The sequence below is a fragment of the Budorcas taxicolor genome, chromosome X (genome assembly GCF_023091745.1).
Source record: "Budorcas taxicolor isolate Tak-1 chromosome X, Takin1.1, whole genome shotgun sequence".
Classification (NCBI taxonomy): domain Eukaryota; kingdom Metazoa; phylum Chordata; class Mammalia; order Artiodactyla; family Bovidae; genus Budorcas; species Budorcas taxicolor.
The window spans coordinates 93489247-93511294 of NC_068935.1; the positions used below are offsets into that span (position 1 = coordinate 93489247).

Genomic DNA, 22048 nt, shown 5'->3' on the forward strand with positions numbered 1-22048 from the left:
CAAGAGGCTTTTCCTCTATTACTTAGGTGTTTGTTGTGTGGGCTATTAGGAACTAGGAGGTATAAGTGGTGTTTACTTAAAAACAATAATAAACACTTCAGCATTTGTTTTTCTAATTTCAAAATTCATTTTAATACCATTTCCATACAAATAGCTTCCTTTATCAGATTTAAGCATTTCTTTTTGCCTTTTATATTAATATATTGTTAAAGAAATATCCAGAAGAAAATATATTACATTTTAAGTATGTATTTAGATGCAAAACTTTCAATAATGGGAATACAAAAATGCCTGTAAAACATAAAAGCAACAAAGTCAAGAGTTGTAGATCAGTTGAAACCTTTACATTTTTGTGATGGTCTATTATATCTCATACAAAACTATATTAGGATAGATTTCAAGCAACATTGAAACTATTTTCTTTGAAAAAGTAATTGTAAATGCTACTTCTGTATCATTGCTGCTGCTGCTGCTGCTGCTGCTGCTGCTGCTAAGTCACTTCAGTCTTCAGTCATGTCCGACTCTGTGCGACCCCATAGACAGCAGCTCACCAGGCTCCTCCGTCCCTGGGATTCTCCAGGCAAGAACACTGGAGTGGGTTGCCATTTCCTTCTCCAATCCATGAAAGTGAAAAGTGAAAGTGAAGTTGCTCAGTCGTGTCCAACTCTTTGCGACCCCGTGGACTGCAGCCTACCAGGCTCCTCCATCCATGGGATTTTCCAGGCAAGAGCACTGGAGTGGGGTGCCATTGCCTTCTCCTCTGTATCATTAGGCGAAGTTAACAGAATACCTTGGAATTAATAAAATATCCTGGCTATAAGTATTCAGCATTTGATTCTCTTTTTTTCAAAATTAGCACATAAGTAAAACAGCCTGTTGTGAAATTAACAAGAATCATTTTATCACAAACTCTATTTTGAATAATTTTAATATGTCTACTTCTTAATTTTTCCAGAAAATGCAGTTTCACTTGCAGAACTGAATTTAAATTTTCTCCTGTAAATTGGCATCTTTAGGCTTTGAAACACTCTATTCCATTTTTCCTGAACCTTCTTTCTGCTCTAGTTGGAAAAAGCAGTGGCTGGCATGACACTTCACTTCTTCAGTTATCTTAGATGATTCAGATGAAGGCAGATCTTCCTTTGAAAGACTATCTTGCTCCTGCTTTTCCTCTTCACCACTATCATGATACTTAAAGAGACCTTCATGGTTACTGCTTTCCAGAGGTCATCCTTTTTCACTGATGTCAGCTGCAATGCTTGCACTGCTATAACTATTCTCTCCTTTAGGAGGCTTCAAAGTCAGTTCTGGGAAAGCAAGGTGACATTCACCATTCACCACATAAATGAAAACTTTGTTAATGTCAGTAGGTGCTTTGGTATTTATCATATCTGGCATATAGTTAATACAGATATTAGTTCCCTTTTGTTTGCTTGCCACTTCTTTCTTACTGAGTTTGTGGGGTTTTCTTTTTTCTGTATTTATTTGAACCCAAACTTTCAGGCTAAGCAGAATGAGAAAAATACATGGATGGCACAGGGTTATATTAATTTATTTATGTCATAATCCCTTGATCCTGCACCCTGCATTTGTGGCCTCAATTTGAGAGCTATCTGAATAAGAAAGTTGGTTATTTTTGGTAATGTCTACATGCTTCTTTCCTCTGCTATTCTTTGAAGAGATTTCACCCTCTTCATCTTTAAACACAGTGTGAGGATTTCTATCAAACATATGTATCAAATCTCCCTTTCTCTAATTCTTCAAGAACTCACAGTTCTTCTGTATCAGTAGGCAAACTATCTTTTAACTGTTATCCTTTCTGCTAAATATGCTTCAAAATTGGAGAGAGGGTTGGAGAGAGGGTCAGTTTGAAGGATGCTAGTAATCAATTTTCCCCAACTCCTGTGTCACTTTTAGAATCATTTTCTGGAAAAGATTTCACCTGCCCATCACCAATTTCAGGAAATTCTTTGAAATAGAAATTCATATTTTCTTGATATAACTCTTGCCTAGCATTTTTTTTTTACTGATACTGAATCAAGTGTATAGCTTGCTTTGTAGAGCACTTATACTTTATTTAAAAGTGCAAGTTGCTTCAGTAGCAGAGACACATCTTCTTGCCGTGAAAGCAAGAAGCCAAAATGGTATGGTAGCACTGTAAAATCAGTCTAAATTTGGGATCTTTTTCAAACGACATCAAAATTACCTAATAGGATGTTCTGCCAAAGCTGGATTCTTTCTGCAGATTTGAGTTCCATTTTCAGATGTCTCCTCTGGGTAAGTGACAGAGGTGGCAAAGACAGCTACAGGGGCCAAAAGGCTAATGATAGCAGGTTCAGGACCACGGTCAGGAATGACAACACTGAGGGATTCATAGTCAGCAACAAGACTGGGACAGGGGAGCAGCACGGATGCAGGGTTCAACAGGGAAGGTAGGGACAGAGAGGGGTTCAGTGTGGGCAGGGCTGAGTTCAGGCTCAAAGGCTCCAGCTTCCTAGTCCTTGGGAGTAATGCGAGCAATTTTGCTGAAGGAAAAGAGCAAGGTGGGGCTGCTCAGCCGCCCACGTGGTGAAGCCTGGGGCAATAACTAAAGTTTTCTAGGAGAAGACTTGGATGAGTTCCTTAACCTCAGAACCAATGACTATAGTTGGCACCTTCTTCTGGCTCCACTCAGAAGAAGGCTGAGGTGACTTTTGTGCGTTTCTAGTCATTGAATTTTATACTAGCAGTAATAGTCGCACCTGTGCCACTGTCAATATTACCTCTAAGGTCACACACTACATTTACGGAGGAGCTTTTGAAAATCGAGGATAACAAATACACATTTAAAACTTGGAACTCAGTTTATCAGCCTCCCTACTGCCATATTATCACCGCCCCCAGCATCACTAGCCTCTGTGATTATAAGAAGAAAAAGCAAATGGCCACACCCAGTTTAGGATGAAACACTCTAAAATGACCAAATAAATCATGGAATCAGTTGTTCCCCCACCCAATTCACTGGGAAATCATCCCCAGAAACACTGAGAAAACAGAACAGGGTTTGCCCCCTTAAAGAGATTAGTCTGGTAGGGACAGAGCTAGGTACATAATAGAAAGGAGCACATAAAGAGCCTAGATTTGGTCAACTCCACACGCTATTTTACTACCATAAGCATGTTATTTCAGATCTTTCCCCTCGCTTATAAAACACACAAAAAAATGGCTTTAGAGATTGCTATAAAGTTCCTTCTGTGAATAAGTGCTCTTTGTTTATTCTTCCTCACAATTTATAATTAACAACTGCATTACAGAAGACTAAGAACTCTGGGCTAGAGGTCAAATAGCACCACCAGTTGCTGTTCTCTCTTTGGGATATTGGGAATAAAAAGTGAATATTAACAAACAGAAACTTCAATTAAAATAGAATTGAGAAGCCAAAAAGGGATGCTCTCACACACTAGGACCATAACAGAGCCCAATAACAAGAAGAAACACTTTCTCTTCTTCCCTGGCAAGAGCTCAGCCAATGAGAGACTCACAACTCAGCCAATGTAAAACCACTATACTTTGAACACTTAATTGCCAACGTTGTTGTTGTTGTTCAGTGGTTAAGTCGTGTCCGACTCTGTGACCTCATGGACTGCACCACACCAGGCTTCCCTGTCCTTCACTATCTCCCTGAGTTTGCTCAGACTCATGTCCATTGAATCAGTGATGCCATCCAACCATCTTTGCCAATGAGAGACTCACAACTCAACCAATGAAAAGCCATTATATTTTGAACTCTGAATTTCTCCAGTGAACTCTCTGTTTACTGCAGCCTTCCTAACTTCCCTTTTCCCTCTTTAAAAGAGTTGTCTCCTGGTTGAAGAAAGTTTCATGTGGATGACCATGACTGCAGACTCTGCATCACAATTCTTTGATGATCCCAGATAAAACCATTTTTGCTGTAGAAATAACTGTCAGTGTAATTGTTTTATGTCAGCGTTTTGGTGGCCCATACAGGGATCCAGAAAAGACTCCTGATGGCTCAGGCTGGTGAGCAAATAGATGCATTACCAACATTGAGCTCATTGTTGCTCACTGCTTCTCTCCTTTACCCTGGGGTCTAAGGATGTCTTTATCCTAGATCCAAGCTTTTGCCTTTTTTTTTTTTTTTCCCCCTCATTTTGAAGCTCTCCAAGTTTTAGTTGGGATCTGTTTAAAGATTTCATCTTTTCTGGTTAAGGACTTGTTCTATAAGTACACATTTGTCACTTCAACCTGATTTTTCTTTTCTTTCCGTTTTAAAATCAGGCTCTTCCATTGGTGGTTGCTAAGGGTGAGGGTGTTTGTAGAGGGTGTTTGGAATGGGAGGTTGGGTTTAGCAGATGTAAGATTTTATATATAGAATGGGTAAGTAACAAGGTCCTACTCTATAACACAGAGAACTATATTCAATATCCTATAATAAATCCAAATGGAAAAGAATGTTTAAAAAGAATGTATCTAAATATATGTATATGTATAACTGAATGATTTTGCTGTATAGAAGAAACTAACACATTGTAAATCCACTATTCTTCAATAAAAATAGTGTTTTTTTAAAAAGGCTATTTCAACTGGAACTGTCAAGGCTATGGTTTTTTCTGTGGTCATGTATGGATGTGAGAGTTGGACTGTGAAGAAGGCTGAGCGCTGAAGAATTGATGCGTTTGAACTGTGGTGTTGGAGAAGACTCTTGAGAGTCTCTTGGACTGCAAGGAGATCCAACCAGTCCATTCTGAAGGAGATCAACCCTGGGATTTCTTTGGAAGGAATGATGCTAAAGCTGAAGCTCCAGTACTCTGGCCACCTCATGCGAAGAGTTGACTCATTGGAAAAGACTCTGATGCTGGGAGAGATTGGGGGCATGAGGAGAAGGGGACGACCTGGGATGAGATGGCTGGATGGCATCACGGACTCAATGGACGTGAGTCTGAGTGAACTCCGGGAGATGGTGATGGACAGGGAGGCCTGGCGTGCTGCGATTCATGGGGTCGCAAAGAGTCGGACACGACTGAGCGACTGAACTGAACTGAACTGATGCTAGCTTTTGACTTGATTCACTTTGGAACAGAAGATGTTCCTCGTGGAACTGATTAGCCTTTAGCTCATTCCTTTTTGAACAGAAACTGTTCTATTGGAATTGCACTCTCTTAAGCCTTCAGCGTGACTCTTACAAAATTGGATTATTTCATTTCAGCTCTGCTGTGCAACCTTTGATCTGGCTCCTTAGGGGCTAGACTGTTCCCTTAGAACAAGCTGAGTATTAGGCCTGCATGCTGTGTGAGCTGTTTGAGCAGTTTAAGCTATTTTAGCTGTTTGAGTTCCAAGGTGTTCAAGTTGCTTGAGCTATTGGGGCTGTTGAAAATTATTCTTTTACTCTACAAAAAAATAAAAACTTGTGAGAAATGAGATCCCAGTTATCTAAATATTTTGAAGACATCCCCTTTTACAGGGACTGTGGCTGATTTTATGTTTAAAACCATAGTCCTTTCTCATGCACATTTATAACTAAATGGACAGACCTAACCAAAGGAAATTTAGAACATGAAAGAACATTATGGGGAGCTTGTGAAATCCCCAAACTTACTTTCCTTGAAATTGAATTGAATTGGTTAACCATATCTCTAAAGTTTCCACAATTGAATAGAATGCATATTACAATGGTATTTTGAGGCTCCCAAACATTATCAGGAGCCAAAAATTGCCCCAGAAAATAGGATTTTAAGATTAATTGAGGCAAACAAATAGTTAAAGAAAGATGGCTTCCAAAGCTTCACGCTCCTCTTCCCCAGCTCCTTTGTCTCATGCCCCACCTACTCTCCCCCAGCTCCTAACCCTAACCCTTCTTTCTTTCTATGTCACCTACACTTCCTCTATGCTCTTAGTTCCCTCATGCTAATTCTTTCACCAAATTTCCCTTTTTTCCTGAAACTCTCCCCCCGCTACACACACACACTTTTTATCTGAACCAATCATAACTTGTCCCTTTAAACTTAAGCCTCCTGAAGATACAGAAGCTAAATCCTTAATTTCTTATATTCCATGAGCTAAAACTGAACTGCAAAGATGCTCTCAAGTAACCAAGGATCCTTACAGATTTGCTGAGGAATTTAATATAGTCACTCAAATTTATCAGCCTGGTTTCTCTGACTTACATCTGCTAGTTCATATGCTTGTTTGGGAAAGGCAGGCCCAGTATCGGATGAAAACCAGAAATTGTGAAAATCCTGAAAGGTCTCTAGAATCACAACTGGAGACCAGGATTGGGCAATCACTTGGCAATTTTATTGGGCCATAACTAGAGCTTCTCAAAAGCCTGTTGTTTGGAATAAGTTTCCAGGTTTGAACACAAAAATCTATTTGCGACTATTATAATTGACTTCAGTTTATTTTTAAAGAAAAGTCTGGTCTTCCTTCAGATGCTGTTTCAATCCAGGTAACTTTTAACTCTGTTTATTAATATGCTAAAATGGGATCTTTCCTATCTAATATAAAAAGACCAGGATAGAATGGAAAACTATGTCCACTCCAGATTTTGTTAATCTTGCAAACCAGCTCTATCATACTCTAGATAAGTAGGGTAAAGGAAGAAAGCCAAATTTCTTACTCTACAAATCCATCAAAGAATCCAAAATAAACCAAAATCCTTCCTAGTTTCTGCTATTATTGCAAAGAGCCAAGACATTGAAAATAGATTGCTAAAATTGTAAGTGTTTTAGGCACCTTCAGCCTCTAACAGGGTTCCCAGGTGGCTCAGAGGGTAAAGAATCTGCCCACAATGAGGGAGGCACAGGTTCAATACCTGGGTCAGGAAGATCCCCTGGAGAAGAGAATGGCTACCCATTTCATGGATAGAGGAGCTTGACAGGTTACAGTCTATGGGGTGCAAAGAGTCAGACACGACTGAGAGACTAACACTTTCACTTTTCAGCCTCTCACCAGCTTTCCAACATCCTCCTAACTCTCAATGATGGAGCACTGAGTCACTACAGGAGCTATTTTCAATCTTCCCTTCTCATCAACTTGGAGAAACATTTCTCCAGTTTGTGGATAAGTTTATTCCATTCCTAACTGAAACTGGAGCCATACTTTCAGTGTTCAGCCCCACTAACATAAAGCAGCTTCTGACTCACCTTTATCCATGATTTCTCTTGGAACTCTATCCAAGATTTCTTAGAGAATAACATGCCAGAATTTCCTTCTCCTGAAAGGAGAAATAATTCTAGAATTTGATGGTAATCATCAAAGCAGCCAAACAGGTAAATTAAAAGGTTTTTTGACGTATTACATGTGTTTCATCTCTGATGATACTAGAACTGATTCTGGAAACACTGACTACTTATCCATATTGAATAAGCTACCATTCCATTTATGGGGAAAATCTCCAATGATTATTGATAAGATTCATGGCATACCTTCCATTAAGATTCAGATAGGTCCAACAAAACCTCTTCCGAAGATTAATCAATACCCTATAAAGTAGGGCGGTCCTAAAATGGTGGAGGAATAGGAAGGGGAGATCACTTTCTCTCCCACAAATTCATCAAAAGAACATTTGAACACTGAGTAAATTCCACAAAACAACGTCTGAATGCTGGCAGAGAACATCAGGCACCCAGAAAAGCAGCCCACTGTCTTCAAAAGGAGGCTGGAAAAAATATAAAAGACAAAAAGACAAAAGAGGTAGGGATGGAGCTCTGTCCAAGGAAAGGAGTCTTAAAAAAGAGAGAAGTTTCCAAACACCAAGAATTACTCTCACTGCTGAGTCTGTGGCAAGCCTTGGAACCACAGAGGGCAAAATAACCGGGAGGAAAAATAAATAAATAATTAAAATCCACAGATTACATGCCCAACCGTAACTCCCCCAGAGAAGAAACAGCGCAGACACCTGGGTCCGCCACTAGCAAGCGGGGGCTGGACTGCGCCTGAATGCCCCACAGGCAATCTGAGGGAACTAACTTGGGCTAGCAAACCAGACTGTGGGATAGCTACCATGCGAAAAGCCCTAACCTATGAAACTGCCAGACCTGCTCACAGAACAAAGGACTGAGCAGAGCTAGCCAGCTGCAGATCATCCCCCTCTGGTGACAGGCAGCCAGAGCTGGAAGGGGGCAATCACAGCCCCAGAGAGGCATTATCTACCAAATTGCAAGCAGGCTTCGTTGCTAAGACTTCTTGGGGTTCTGGACGGTCAACATCTGCCTGAGAAAGTGCACCAGTTGTACACCCAGACAACCGAGTGGCAGGGACGGGGGAGGCGATAAGTCACAGCGACCGTGCTCACCAAACACCTGGTAACCTGAGCTGCTCAGACCTAGGAAGGGCACAAAACAGAGGCCCAACCGAGTCTGTGCCTCTGAGGACTACCCAAGTACCTGAACCTGAGCGGCTTAGACCTGGGAAGTGCATACAACCCAGGGCCGGCCTCAGACAGTTACTGGCAGAGCACTAGAGCCTAAACAGTGTAGACAGGAAAAGCACAAACTCCATGAGTGGGGGCAAACACAGTGTGCCCAAGACACTGTGAGCACACACCAGTGTTATTTGTTTACAGCGTCCCTCCCTTCCCACAGTATGACTGAACAAGTGAACCTAAAAATGTGTCCACCATCGCCCCCTTGTATAAGGGTGGAAATTAGACACTGAAGAGACCACCAAACAGAAGGAGCTAAAACAGAGGGAACCTCCTTGGAAGTGACAGGTGCAATAGATTAAAACCCTGTAGTTAGTACCGACTACAAAGGAAGGGGCCTATAGATCTTGAGAAATATAAGCTAGACCAAGAAACTATCTGAAAATGAACTGACCCCACACTGTCCACAACAACACCAGAGAAAGCCCTAGATATATTTTTACTATTTTTACTCTCATTGTTTTTTTTAATTTTTAAGTCCTCCTTTAATTTTCATTTTTATAACCTATTATTACTTTACAAAAAGAAAAGAGAGACCCTGTATTGTAAAGCAAATCTCATATATATATTTTATAATTTTGTGACTTTTTTTCTTTAATACTGTATTTTTGAAAATCCAACCTCTACTCTAGATTTTTAATCTTTGCTTTTGGTATTTGTTATCAACTTTGTACCTTTAAGAACCCAACCTTCAGTACCCACTTTTACTTGGGAGCAAGATTGCTGGCTTGACTGCTCTCTCCCACTTTGGACTCTCCTTTTTCTCCACCAAGTCACCTCTATCTCCTCCCTCCCTCTTGTCTGCTCTACCCAACTCTGTGAAACTCTTTAAGTGTTCCGGACAGTAGAGAACACATAGGGAATTGATCACTGGCTGGATCTGTCTCTCTCCTTTTGATACCCACCTTTTATCCTCCTGGCCAACTCTGTCTCCTTCCTCCCCCTTCTCTTCTCTTCTCTGTATAACTCCATGAACATCTCTGATTGGTCCAGACTGTGGAGCACACATAAAGAAGTTATTACTGGCTAGCTTGCTCTCTCCTCTTTGGATTCCACCTCATCTCATTCGGGTCACCTCTATCTCCCTCCTCCCTCTTCTCTTCTCCATGTAACTCTGTGAACCTCTCTGGGTGTCCTTCACTGTGGAGAAATTTTTCATCTTTAACCTAGATGTTTTATCAATGGTGCTGTATAGACAGAGAAGTCTTGATGCTACTGTAAAAATAAGACTGAAAACCAGAAGCAAGAGGCTTAATTCCAAATCCTGAGAACACCAGAGAACTCTCGACTCCAGGGAACTTTAATCAAGAGGATCTCATCAAACGCCTCCATACCTACACTGAAACCAAGCACCACCAAAGGGCCAACAAATTCCAGAGCAAGACATACCACGTAAATTCCCCAGCAACACAGGAACATAGCCCTGAGCTTTAATACACAGGCTGCCCAAAGTCACTCCAAACCCATTGACATCTCATAACACTTTTCTGGACACTTCATTGCACTCCAGAGAGAAGAAATCCAGCTCCACCCACCAGAACACCAACACAAGCTTCCCTAACCAGGAAACCTTGACAAGCCACCCATTCAAACCCACCCACAGTGAGGAAACTCCACAATAAAGAGAACTCCACAAACTGCCAGAATATAGAAAGGCCACCCCAAACTCAGCAATATAAACAAAATGAAAAGACAGAGGAATACCCAGCAGGTAAAGGAACAGGATAAATGCCCGCCAAACCAAACCAAAGAGGAAAAAATAGGGAATCTACCTGATAAAGAATTCCAAATAATGATAGTGAAAATGATCCAAAATCTTGAAAACAAAATAGAATCACAGATAAATAGCCTGGAGACAAGGATTGAGAAGATGCAAGAAAGGTTTAACAAGGACCTAGGAGAAATAAAAAAGAGTCAAAATATAATGAATAATGCAATAAATGAGATCAAAAACACTCTGGAGGGAACAAATAGTAGAATAACGGACTCAGAAGATAGGATTAGTGAAATAGAAGATAGAATGGTAGAAATAAATGAATCAGAGAGGAAAAAAGAAAAACGAATTAAAAGAAATGAGGACAATCTCAGAGACCTCCAGGACAATGTTAAACGCCCCAAAATTCAAATCATAGGAGTCCCAGAAGAAGAAGACAAAAAGAAAAACCAGGAGAAAATAATTGAGAAGATAATAGTTGAAAACTTCCTTATAATGGGGAAAGAAATAATCACCCAAGTACAAGAAACCCAGACAGTCCCAAACAGGATAAACCCAAGGTGAAACACTCCAAGACACTTATTAATCAAATTAACAAAGATCAAACACAAAAAACAAATATTAGAAGCAGCAAGGGAAAAACAACAAATAACACACAAAGGGATTCCCATAAGGATAACAGCTGATCTTTCAATAGAAACTCTTCAGGCCAGGAGGGAATGGCAGGACACACTTAAAGTGATGAAAGAAAATAACCTACAACCCAGATGACTGTACCTAGCAAGGATCTCATTCAAGTATGAAGGAGAAATCAAAAGCTTTACAAACAAGCAAAAGCTGAAAGAATTCAGCACCACCAAACCAGCTCTCCAACAAATACTAAAAGATATTCTCTAGACAGGAAGCACAAAAAGAGTGTACAAACTCAAACCTAAAACAATAAAGTAAATGGCAATGGGATGATACTTATCACTAATTACCTTAAATGTAAATGGGTTGAATGCCCCAACCAAAAGACAAAGACTGGCTGAATGGATGCAAAAACAAGACCCCTATATATGCTGTCTACAAGAGACCCACCTCAAAACAAGGGACACATACAGACTGAAAGTGAAGGGCTTAAAAAAGATATTCCACGCAAATAGAGACCAAAAGAAAGCAGGAGTAGCAATACTCATATCAGATAAAATAGACTTTAAAACAAAGGCTGTGAAAAGAGACAAAGAAAGACACTACATAATGATCAAAGGATCAATCCAAGAAGACGATATAACAATTGTAAATATATCTGCACCCAACATAGGAGCACCACAATATGTAAGACAAATGCTAACACGTATGAAAGGGGAAATTAACAATAATAGAATAATAGTGGGAGACTTTAATACCCCACTCACACCTATGGATAGATCAACTAAACAGAAAATTAAAAAGAAAACACAAAGTGTAAATGATGCAATAGACCACTTAGACATAATTGATATCTATAGGACATTTCACCCCAAAACAATGAATTTCACCTTTTTCTCAAGCACATACAGAACCGTCGCCAGGATAGATCACATTCTGGGCCATAAATCTAGCCTTGGTAAATTCAAAAAAAATTGAAATCATTCCAAGCATCTTTTCTGACCACAATGCAGTAAGACTAGATCTCAATTACAGGAGAACAACTATTAAAAATGCCAACATATGGAGGCTGAACAACACGCTGTTGAATAACCAACAAATCATAGAAGATATCAAAAAAGAAATCAAAATATGCATAGAAACGAATGAAAATGAAAACACAACAATCCAAAACCTGTGGGACACTGCAAAAGCAGTGCTAACAGGAAGGTTAATAGCAATACAGACATACCTCAAGAAACAAGAAAAAAATCAAATAAATAACCTAACTCTACACCTAAAGCAACTAGAAAAGGAAGAAATGAAGAACCCCAGGGTTAGTAGAAGGAAAGAAATCTTAAAAATTAGGGCAGAAATAAATGCAAAAGAAACAAAAGAGACCATAGCAAAATCAACAAAGCCAAAAGCTGGTTCTTTGAAAGGATAAATAAAATTGACAAGCCATTAGCCAGACTCATCAAGAAACAAAGGGAGAAAAATCAAATCAATAAAATTAGAAATGAAAATGGAGAAATCACAACAGACAACACAGAAATACAAAGGATCATAAGAGACTACTATCAGCAATTATATGCCAATAAAATGGACAACTTGGCAGAAATGGACAAATTCCTGGGAAAGTATCTTTCCAAAACTGAACCAGGAAGAAATAGAAAATCTTAACAGACCCATCACAAGCATGGAAATCGAAACTGTAATCAGAAATCTTCCAGTAAACAAAAGCCCAGGTCCAGACGGCTTCACAGCTGAATTCTATCAAAAATTTAGAGAAGGGCTAACACCTATCCTACTCAAACTCTTCCAGAAATTTGCAGAGGAAGGCAAACTTCCAAACTCATTCTATGAGGCCACCATCACCCTAATACCAAATCCTGACAAAGATACCACAAAAAAAAGAAAACTACAGGCCAGTATCACTGATGAACATAGATGTAAAAATCCTTCACAAAATTCTAGCAATCAGAATCCAATAACACATTAAAAAGATCAAACATCATGACCAAGTAAAGCCCATCCCTGGGCTTTATCCCAGGGATGCAAGGATTCTTTAATACCCGCAAATCAATCAATGTAATACCCCATATTAACAAATTGAAAAATAAAGCCATATGATTATTTCAATAGATGCAGAGAAAGCCTTTGATAAAATTCAACATTAATTTTTGATAAAACTCTCCAGAAAGCAGGAATAGAAGGAACATATCTCAACATAATAAAAGCTATATATGACAAACCCACAGCAAACATTATCCTCAATGGTGAAAAATTGAAAGCATTTCCCCTAAAGTCAGGAACAAGACGAGGGTGCCCACTTTAACCACTACTATTCAACATAGTTTTGGAAGTTTTGGCCACAACAATCAAAGCAGAAAAAGAAATAAAAGGCATCCTGATTGGAAAAGAAGTAAAACCCTCACTGTTTGCAGATGACATGATCCTCTACATAGAAAACCCTAAAGACGCCACCAGAAAATTACTAGAACTAATCAATGAATATAGTAAACTTGCAGAATATAAAATCAACATACAAACATCCCTTGCATTCCTATACACTAATAATGAGAAAATAGAAAGAGAAATTAAGGAAACAATTCCATTCACCATTGCAATGTAAAGAATAAAATACTTAGGAATATATCTACCTAAAGAAACAAAAGAACTATATACATGTTGATGTATGGCAAAACCAATACAATATTGTAAAGTAAAAAAAAAATAAATAAAAAGAAAAGAAAAATTCCGCATATGGAAAAGAAAAGAAACAAAAGACCTATATATAGAAAACCAGAAAACACTGGTAAAAGAAATCAAAGAGGACATTAATGGAGAAATATACTGTGTTCATGGATCAAATGAATCAATATAGTGAAAACAAGTATACTACTCAAAGCAACCTATAGATTCAATGCAATCCCTTTCAAGGTACCAACGGTATTTTTCACAGAGCTAGAATAAATAATTTCACAATTTGTATGGAAATACAAAAAACCTCGAATAGCCAAAGCAATCTTGAGAAAGAAGAATGGAACTGGAGGGATCAACCTGCCTGACTTCAGGCTCTACTACAAAGCCACAGTCATCAAGACAGTATGGTACTGGCACAGAGACAGATATATAGATCAATGGAACAAAATAGAAAGCTCAGAGACAAATCTACACACCTATGGACACTTTATCTTTGACAAAGGAGGCAAGACTATACAATGGATTAAAGACAATCTCTTTAACAAGTGGTGCTGGGAAAACTGGTCTACCACTTGTAAAAGAATGAAACTAGAACACTTTCTAACACCATACACAAAAATAAACTCAAAATGCATTAAAGGTCTACATGTAAGACCAGAAACTATAAAACTCCTAGAGCAGAACATAGGCAAAACACTCTCCAACATAAATCACAGCAGGATCCTCTATGACCCACCTCCCAGAATACTGGAAATAAAAGCAAAAATTAACAAATGTGACCTAATTAAAATTAAAAGCTTCTGCACAACAAAGGAAATTCTAAGCAAGGTGAAAAGACAGCCTTCGGAATGGCAGAAAATAATAGCAAATGAAACAACTGACAAGGAATTAATCTCAAAAATATACAAGCAACTCCTGCAACTCAATTCCAGAAAAATAAACGACCCAATCAAAATATGGGCCAAAGAACTAAATAGATATTTCTCCAAAGAAGACATACAGGTGGATAACAAACACATGAAAAATGCTCAACATCACTCATTATCAGAGAAATGCAAATCAAAACCACAATGAGGTACCATTTCACGCCAGTCAGAATGGCTGCTATCCAAAAATCTACAAACAATAAATGCTGGAGAGGATGTGGAGAAAAGCACACCCTCTTACACTGTTGGTGGGAATGCAAACTATTACAGCCACTATGGAGAACAGTGTAGAAATTCCTTGAAAAACTGGAAATAGAACTGCCATATGACCCAGCAATCCCACTGCTGGGCATACAAACCGAGAAAACCAGTATTGAAAGAGACACATGTACCCCAATGTTCATCGCAGCACTGTTTATAAAAGCCAGGACATTGAAGCAATCTAGATGTCCATCAGCAAACGAATGGATAAGAAAGCTGTGGTACATATACACAATGGAGTATTACTCGGCCATTAAAAAGAATCCATTTGAATCAGTTCTAATGAGGTGAATGAAACTGGAGCCAATTATACAGAGTGAAGTAAGCCAGAAAGAAAAATACCAATACAGTATACTAACACATATATATGGAATTTAGAAAGATGGTAACGATAACCCTGTATGCGAGACAGCCAAAGAGACACAGATGTATAGAACTGACTTTTGGACTCTGTGTGAGAGGGTGAGGGTGGGATGATATGGGAGAATGGCATTGAAACATATATAATATCATATATGAAATGAATCGCCAGTCCAGGTTTGATGCATGATAGAGGATGATCGGGGCTGGTTCACTGAGATGACCCAGAGGGATGGTATGGTTAGGGAGGTGGGAGGAGGGTTCAAGATTGGGAACACGTGTACACCCATGGTGGATTCATGTTGATGTATGGCAAAACCAATACAATAATATAAAGTAATTAGCCTCCAATTAAAATAAATAAATTTATATTGAAAAAATAAAAAAATAAAGAAAGAATATTAAAAAAAATACCCTATAAGTAAATAAGTCCCTTTTAGGTATAAAGCACCTAATAGACAATTAAAAGGCTCATGACTTCATTATCTCTTGTACTATCCCCTATAATACTCTTTTTAAAAACATTTATTTATTTTTTATTGAAGGGTAATTGCTTTATAGAATTTTGCTGTTTTCTGTCAAACCTCAACATGAGTCAGCCATAAGTATACATGTGTCCCCTCCCCTTTGAAACTCCCTCTCATCTCCCTCCCCACCCCACCCCTCTATGTTGATACAGAGGCCCTGTTTGACTTTCCTGAGCCATACAGAAAATTCCCATTGGCTATCTATTTTATGTATGGTAATGTAAGTTGCCATGTTATTCTTTCCATACATCTCACCCTCTCCTCCCCTCTCCCCATGTCCATATGTTTATTCTCTATGTCTGTTTCTCCATTGTTGCCCTGTAAATAATTTTCCTGTACCATTTTTCTAGATTCTATATATAGTTATTAAAATACAGTATTTATCTTTTTCTGACTCACTTAACTCTGTGTTATAGGCTCTAGGTTTATCCATCTCATTAGAACTGACTCAAATGCATTCTTTTTTATGGCTGAGTAATATTCCATGGCGTATATGTACCACAACTTCTTTATCCATTCATCTGTCGATGGACATCTAGGTTGTTTCCATGTTGTAGGTATTGTAAATAGTGTTGCAATGAAGAATGGGAATCATGTGTCATTTTAAATTTTGGTTTCCTCAGGGTATATGCCTAGGAGTGGGATTTCTGGGTCATATGGTGGTTTTATTACTAGTTTTGAAAGGAATGTCCATACTGTCTTCCATAGTGGCTGTATCAATTTACATTCCCACCAATAGTGCAAGAGCATTCAATTTTCCCCACACCGTCTACAGGATTTATTGTTTATAGACTTTTTGATGAGGGCCATTCTGACTGGTGTGAGGTGATATCTCATTGTAGTTTTTATTTACATTTCTCTAATAATGAGCAATGCTGAGCACCTTTTCATGTGATGTTAGCCATCTGTATACCTTCTTTGGAAAAATGTCTGTTTAGGTCTTTCCCCACTTTTTGATTCGGTTGTTTCTTTTTCTGGTATTGAGTTGTATGCTCTGCTTGTATACTTCGGAAATTAATCCTTGTCAGTTTTTTCACTTGCTATAATTTTCTCCCATTCTGAAGGTTGTCTTTTCATCTTGCTTATAGTTTCCTTTGCTGTACAAAAGCATTTAAGTTTAATCAGGTCCCACTTGTTTACTTTGCTTTTATTTCTGTTACTCTAGGAGATGGGTCAAAGAGGATCATGCTTTGATTTATGTCATCGAGGGTTCTGCCTATGTTTTCCTCTAAGAGTTTTATTGTTTCTGGTCTTACCTGTACATATACAATCCATTTTGAGTTTGTCTTTGTGTATGGTGTTAAGAAGTGTTCTAATTTCATTCTTTTACATGTAGCTGTCCAGTTTTCACAGCACCATTTATTGAACAAGACTGTTTTGCCCCATCGTATGCTTTTGCCTCTTTTGTCAAAAATAAGGTATCCATAGGTGCATGGGTTTATTTCTGGGCTTTCTATCTTTTTCCATTGGTCTATATTTCTATTTTTGTGCCATTATCATACTGTCTTGATGACTGTAGCTTTGTAGTATAACCTGACGTCAAGAAGCTTGATTCCTCCAGCTCCATTCTTCTTTATCAAGACTGCTTTGGCTATAAGGGGTTTTTAGTGTTTCCATATGAATTGAGAAATTTTTGTTCTACATATGTGAAAAATACCATTCATAATTTGATAGGGATTGCATTAAATCTGTAGATTGTATTTGGCACTATAGTCATTTTCACAGTATTGATTCTTCCTACCCAGGAACATGGAATATCTCTCCATCTGTTTGTGTCACCTTTGATTTCTTTCATTAGTGAAAGTGAAAGTGAAGTCGCACAGTTGTGTCTGACTCTCTGTGACCCCATGGACTGTAGCCTATCAGGCTCCTCTGTCCATGGGATTTTCCAGGCAAGAGTGCTGGAGTGGATTGCCATTTATTTCTCTTATAATTTTCTGTGTACAGCTCTTTTGTCTTCTTAGGTATGTTTATTCCTAGATATTTAATTCTTTTTGTTGCAATGATGAATGGGATTGATTCCTTAATTTCTCTTTCTGATTTTTCATTGTTAGTATATAGAAATGCAAGTGATTTCTGTGTATTGATTTTGTATCCCACAACTTTGCTAAATTCACTGATTAGCTCTAGTAATTTTCTGATACTATCTTTAGGGTTTTCTATGTACAGTATCATGTCATCTGTAAACAGTGAGAACTTTACTTCTTTTCTGATCTGAATTCCTTTTATTTCTTTTTCTTCTCTGATTGTTGTAGCTAAGACTTCCAGAACTATATAGAGTAATAGTGGTGAAAGTGGACACCCTTGCCTTGCTCCTGATCTTAGGGGGAATGCTTTCAGTTTTTCACCATTGAGAATAATGTTTGCTGTGGACCTATCATATATGGCCTTTACTATGTTGAGGTAGGTTCTGTCTATGCCCTTTTTGGAAGAGTTTTAATCATAAATGCATGCTGAATTTTGTCAAAGGCCTTTTCTGCATCTATTGAGATTATCATATGGTTTTTATCTTCCAACTTGTTATAGTGGTGTATCACATTGATTGATGAGTGTATATTGAAGAATCCTTGCATTCCTCAAATAAACCCAACGTGATCATGGTGTATGAGCTATTTGTTGTGTTCCTGAATTCTGTTTGCTAAAATTTTGTTGAGGATTTTTGTGTCTATGTTCATCAGTGATATTGGCCTGTAGTTTTTTTGTGTGTGTATGTTGTCTTTGTCTGGTTTTGGTATCAGGGTGATGGTGGCCTCATAGAATGAGTTTGGAAGTGTTCCTTCTTCTGCAATTTTTTGAAAGAGTTTTAGAAGGATGGGCATTAGCTCTTTTCTAAATGTTTGATAGAATTCTCCTGTGAAGCCATCTGGCCCTGGGCTTTTGTTTCTTGGGAGATTTTTTATCATAGCTTCAATTTTGGTGTTTGTAATTGGGTTGTCTATAATTTCTATTTTTTCCAGTTCAGTCTTGGAAGATTGAACTTTTCTAAGAATCTGTCCATTTCTTCCAGGTTATCCATTTTATTGCCATATAGTTGTTCATAATAGTCTCTTATAATCTTTTGTATTTCTGCATTGTCTGTTGTAACCTCTCCTTTTTCATTTCTAATTTTGTTCATTTGATTCTTCTCTCTTTTTTTCTTGATGAGTCTGAGTAAGTGTTTGTCAGTTTTGCTTATCTTCTCAAAGAACCAGATTTTAGTCTTATTAATCTTTACTATTGTTTCTTTCATTTCGCTTTCATTTATTTCTGCTCGGATTTTAATGATTTCTTTCCTTCTACTAATTTTGGGGGTTTTGTTGTTCTTCCTTTTCCAGTTATTTTAGGTGTAAAGTTAGGTTGTCTATTCCATGTTTTGCCAGTTTCTTGAGGTAGTATTGTATTGCTATAAACTTCCCTCTTAGAACTGCTTTTGCTGCATCCTATAGGTTTTGAGTTGTCGTGTTTTCATTGTTATTTGTTTCTAGAAATTTTTTAATTCCTTTTTGATTTCTTCAGTAACCTGTTGGTTATTTAGGAATGTGTTGTTTAATCTCCATGTGTTTCTGTTTCTTACACTTTTTTTCTTGTAATTGATACCTAGTCTCATAGCATTGTGGTCAGAGAAGATGCTTGATATGATTTCCATTTTCTTAAATTTACTGAGGTTTGATTTGTGACCCAAGATGTGGTCTATCCTGGAAAATGCTCCATGTACACTTGAGAAGAAGGTGTATTCTTCTGCATTTGGATAGAACATCCTGAAGATATCAATGAGATACATTTCATCTAATGTATCATTTAAGACTTGTGTTTCCTTATTAATTTTCTCTTTCGATGATCTGTCCATTGTGAGTGGGGTGCAAAAGACTCCTATTGTTATTTTGTTACTGTCAATTTCTCCTTTTATGTCTGTTAGTGTTTGTCTTATGTATTGAGGTGCTCCTATGTTGGGTGCATAGATATTTACAGTTGTTATATCTTCTTTGTTTATTGATTCCTTGATCATAATGTAGGGTCCTTCCTTATCTCTTGTAATCTTTATTTTAAGTTCTATTTTGTTTGATATGAGAATTGCTACTTCAGCTTTCTTTTGCTTCCCATTTGCATGGAAAATATTTTCCCATCCTCTCACTTTCAGTCTATATGTGTCTTGAGGTCTGAATTGGGTTTCTTGTAGACAGCATATATGTGAGTTTTGTTTTTGTATCCACTCAGCCAGACTATGTCTTTTAGTTGGAGCATTTAATCCATTTATATTTAAATAAATTATTGATATATATGTTCCTATTGCCATTTTCTTAATTGTTTGGGATTGATTTTGTGGTCTTTTTTCTTCTCTTGTATTCCTTGATTAAATAAGTGTCTTTAACATTTGTTGTAAAGCTGGTTTGGTGGTACTGAATTCTCTTAACTTTTGCTTGTCTGAGAAGCTTTTTATTTCTCTATCAATTTTAAATGAGATCCTTGCTGGATACAGTAATCTTGGTTGTAGATTTTTCCCTTTCAGTACTTTAAATATATCCTGCCACTCTCTTCTGGCCTGCAGAGTTTCTGTTGAAAAATCAGCTGTTAAACGTATGGGGTTTCCCTTGTATGTTACTTGTTGCTTCTCCCTTGCTGCTTTTAATATTCCTTCTTTGTGTTTAGTCTTTGTTAGGTTGACTAGTATGTGTCTTGGCATGTTTCTCCTTGGGTTTATCCTATATGGGACTCTGTGCCTCTTGTACTTCACTGACTACTTCATTTTCTAGGTTGGGAAAATTATCAACTCTAATCTCTTCAAAACTTTTCTCATATCCTTTCTTTTTCTTCTTCTTCTGGGATTCCTCTAATTCGAATATTAGTGTGTTTGACATGGTCCCAGAGTTCTCTGAGACTGTCATCAGCTCTTTTCATTTTTCTTACTTTATTCTGCTCTTCAGAAGTTATTTCCACCATTTTATCTTCCACCTCACTGATTTGTTCTTATGCTTCAGATATTATGCTATTGATTCCTTCTAGAGTATTTTTAACTTCAGTAATTGTGTTGTTTGTCTCCGTATGTTTATTCTTTAATTCTCCTAGGTCTTTGTTAATTGATTCTTGCATTTTCTCCATTTTGTTTTCAAGATTTTTGATCATCTTTACTATCATTATTCTGAATTCTTTTTTGAGTAGTTTGCCTATTTCCTCTTCATTTATCTGGACTTCTGTGGTTCTAGTCTGTTCCTTCATTTGTGCAGTATTTTTCTGCTTTTTCATTATTTTTTTTAAGTTATTGTGTTTGAGGTCTTCTTTCCCAGGCTTCAAGGAAAGTTGAATTCTATCCTTGAAGAAAGTTGAATTCTTTCTTACTTTTGGATTATGCCCTCCTAAGATTGGTCTATTGGTTTGTGTGAGCTTTGTATAGCATGAGATTTGTTGAGTTTTTGTTTGTTTGTTTTTCCTCTGATGGGCAAGGCTGAGTGAGGTCATAATCCTATCTATTGTTGATTGGGTTTATACTTTTGGTTTTTTTGTTTGTTTGCTTTATTTTATTTTTATTTTACTTTATAATACTGTGTTTGTTTGTTGTTTAGATGAGGTGTCCTGCACAGGGTGCTACTGGTGGTGGGTGATTCAGGGTCTTGTATTCATGTGGTTTCCTTTGTGGGAGTTCTTACTATTTGATACACCCTAGGGTTAGTTCTCTGGTAGTCTAGGGTCTTGAAGTCAGTGCTCCTACTCCAAAGGCTCAGGGCTTGATCTCTGGTCAGGAATGAAGATTCCACAAGTGGTCTGTTATGGCATTAAGTGAGATTAAAACAAATATCAAAAAACAAGAAACCAAAGATGAACCCCAGACAAATGGCAGTTACAAAATCAGGCAAATAATAATTAAAATAATGGAATATACACATATACATATACACTAATGATCAAAGTGAAAACAGTCCAACAACAACAAAATAGTACAGTGTATTGACACAGTGAATAAAGGAAATAAAAAATTATTATTTACCAGAATAAAACTAATTAAAGGACAAACTGGAAAACAAAACTAAAGCAGCAAAGTGCCAAGTGGGGAATAAAACAATGAAAAGAAAACTAACAAATATTTTGAGAGGAAAGGAAAGAAAGAATAGATATGCAAAGTTAAATAGAGGCAGATAAAGAAGATTTGTATACATTAAAGATTAATTCGCAAGGGAAAAGTAGAGTAGGAAAGGCAAACAAAGGAATAAATGTACAAAAAATAATTATAGGCTTTAAAAATTAAAATTAAAAAAAGCAAAAAGAAAAAAAAAGAGGTAAACTCCACAGAAATGTAAAAGCCCTATATAGAGGCAGAGGTTTATGACAACAATAAAAATGTGACTGAGAAAAGAAAAAAAGCTCAAAAGCTTAATTGGATTTCTTAGTGCAAAAAAAAAAAATCAACAACTACAATGGGGGGGGAAGGGGGAAAACAAAACAAAATTTCAAAAGAGTCTACAGAGCAAGTCAAAAAACAAGAATAATAAATGTTTTCCTTGAGTCAGTGCTGTCAGAGTCCTTTCACTGGGAGTCACAGTCCACCTAACCT

At 37.6% G+C, this 22048-nt stretch overlaps 1 protein-coding gene across 1 annotated transcript in view; it reads left to right on the plus strand.

Moving 5' to 3' along the window:
- Positions 1–22048, plus strand: part of LOC128070298 (elongation factor 1-alpha 1-like) — a 427922-nt gene that overhangs the window by 94945 nt on the left and 310929 nt on the right. The window lies entirely within an intron of this gene.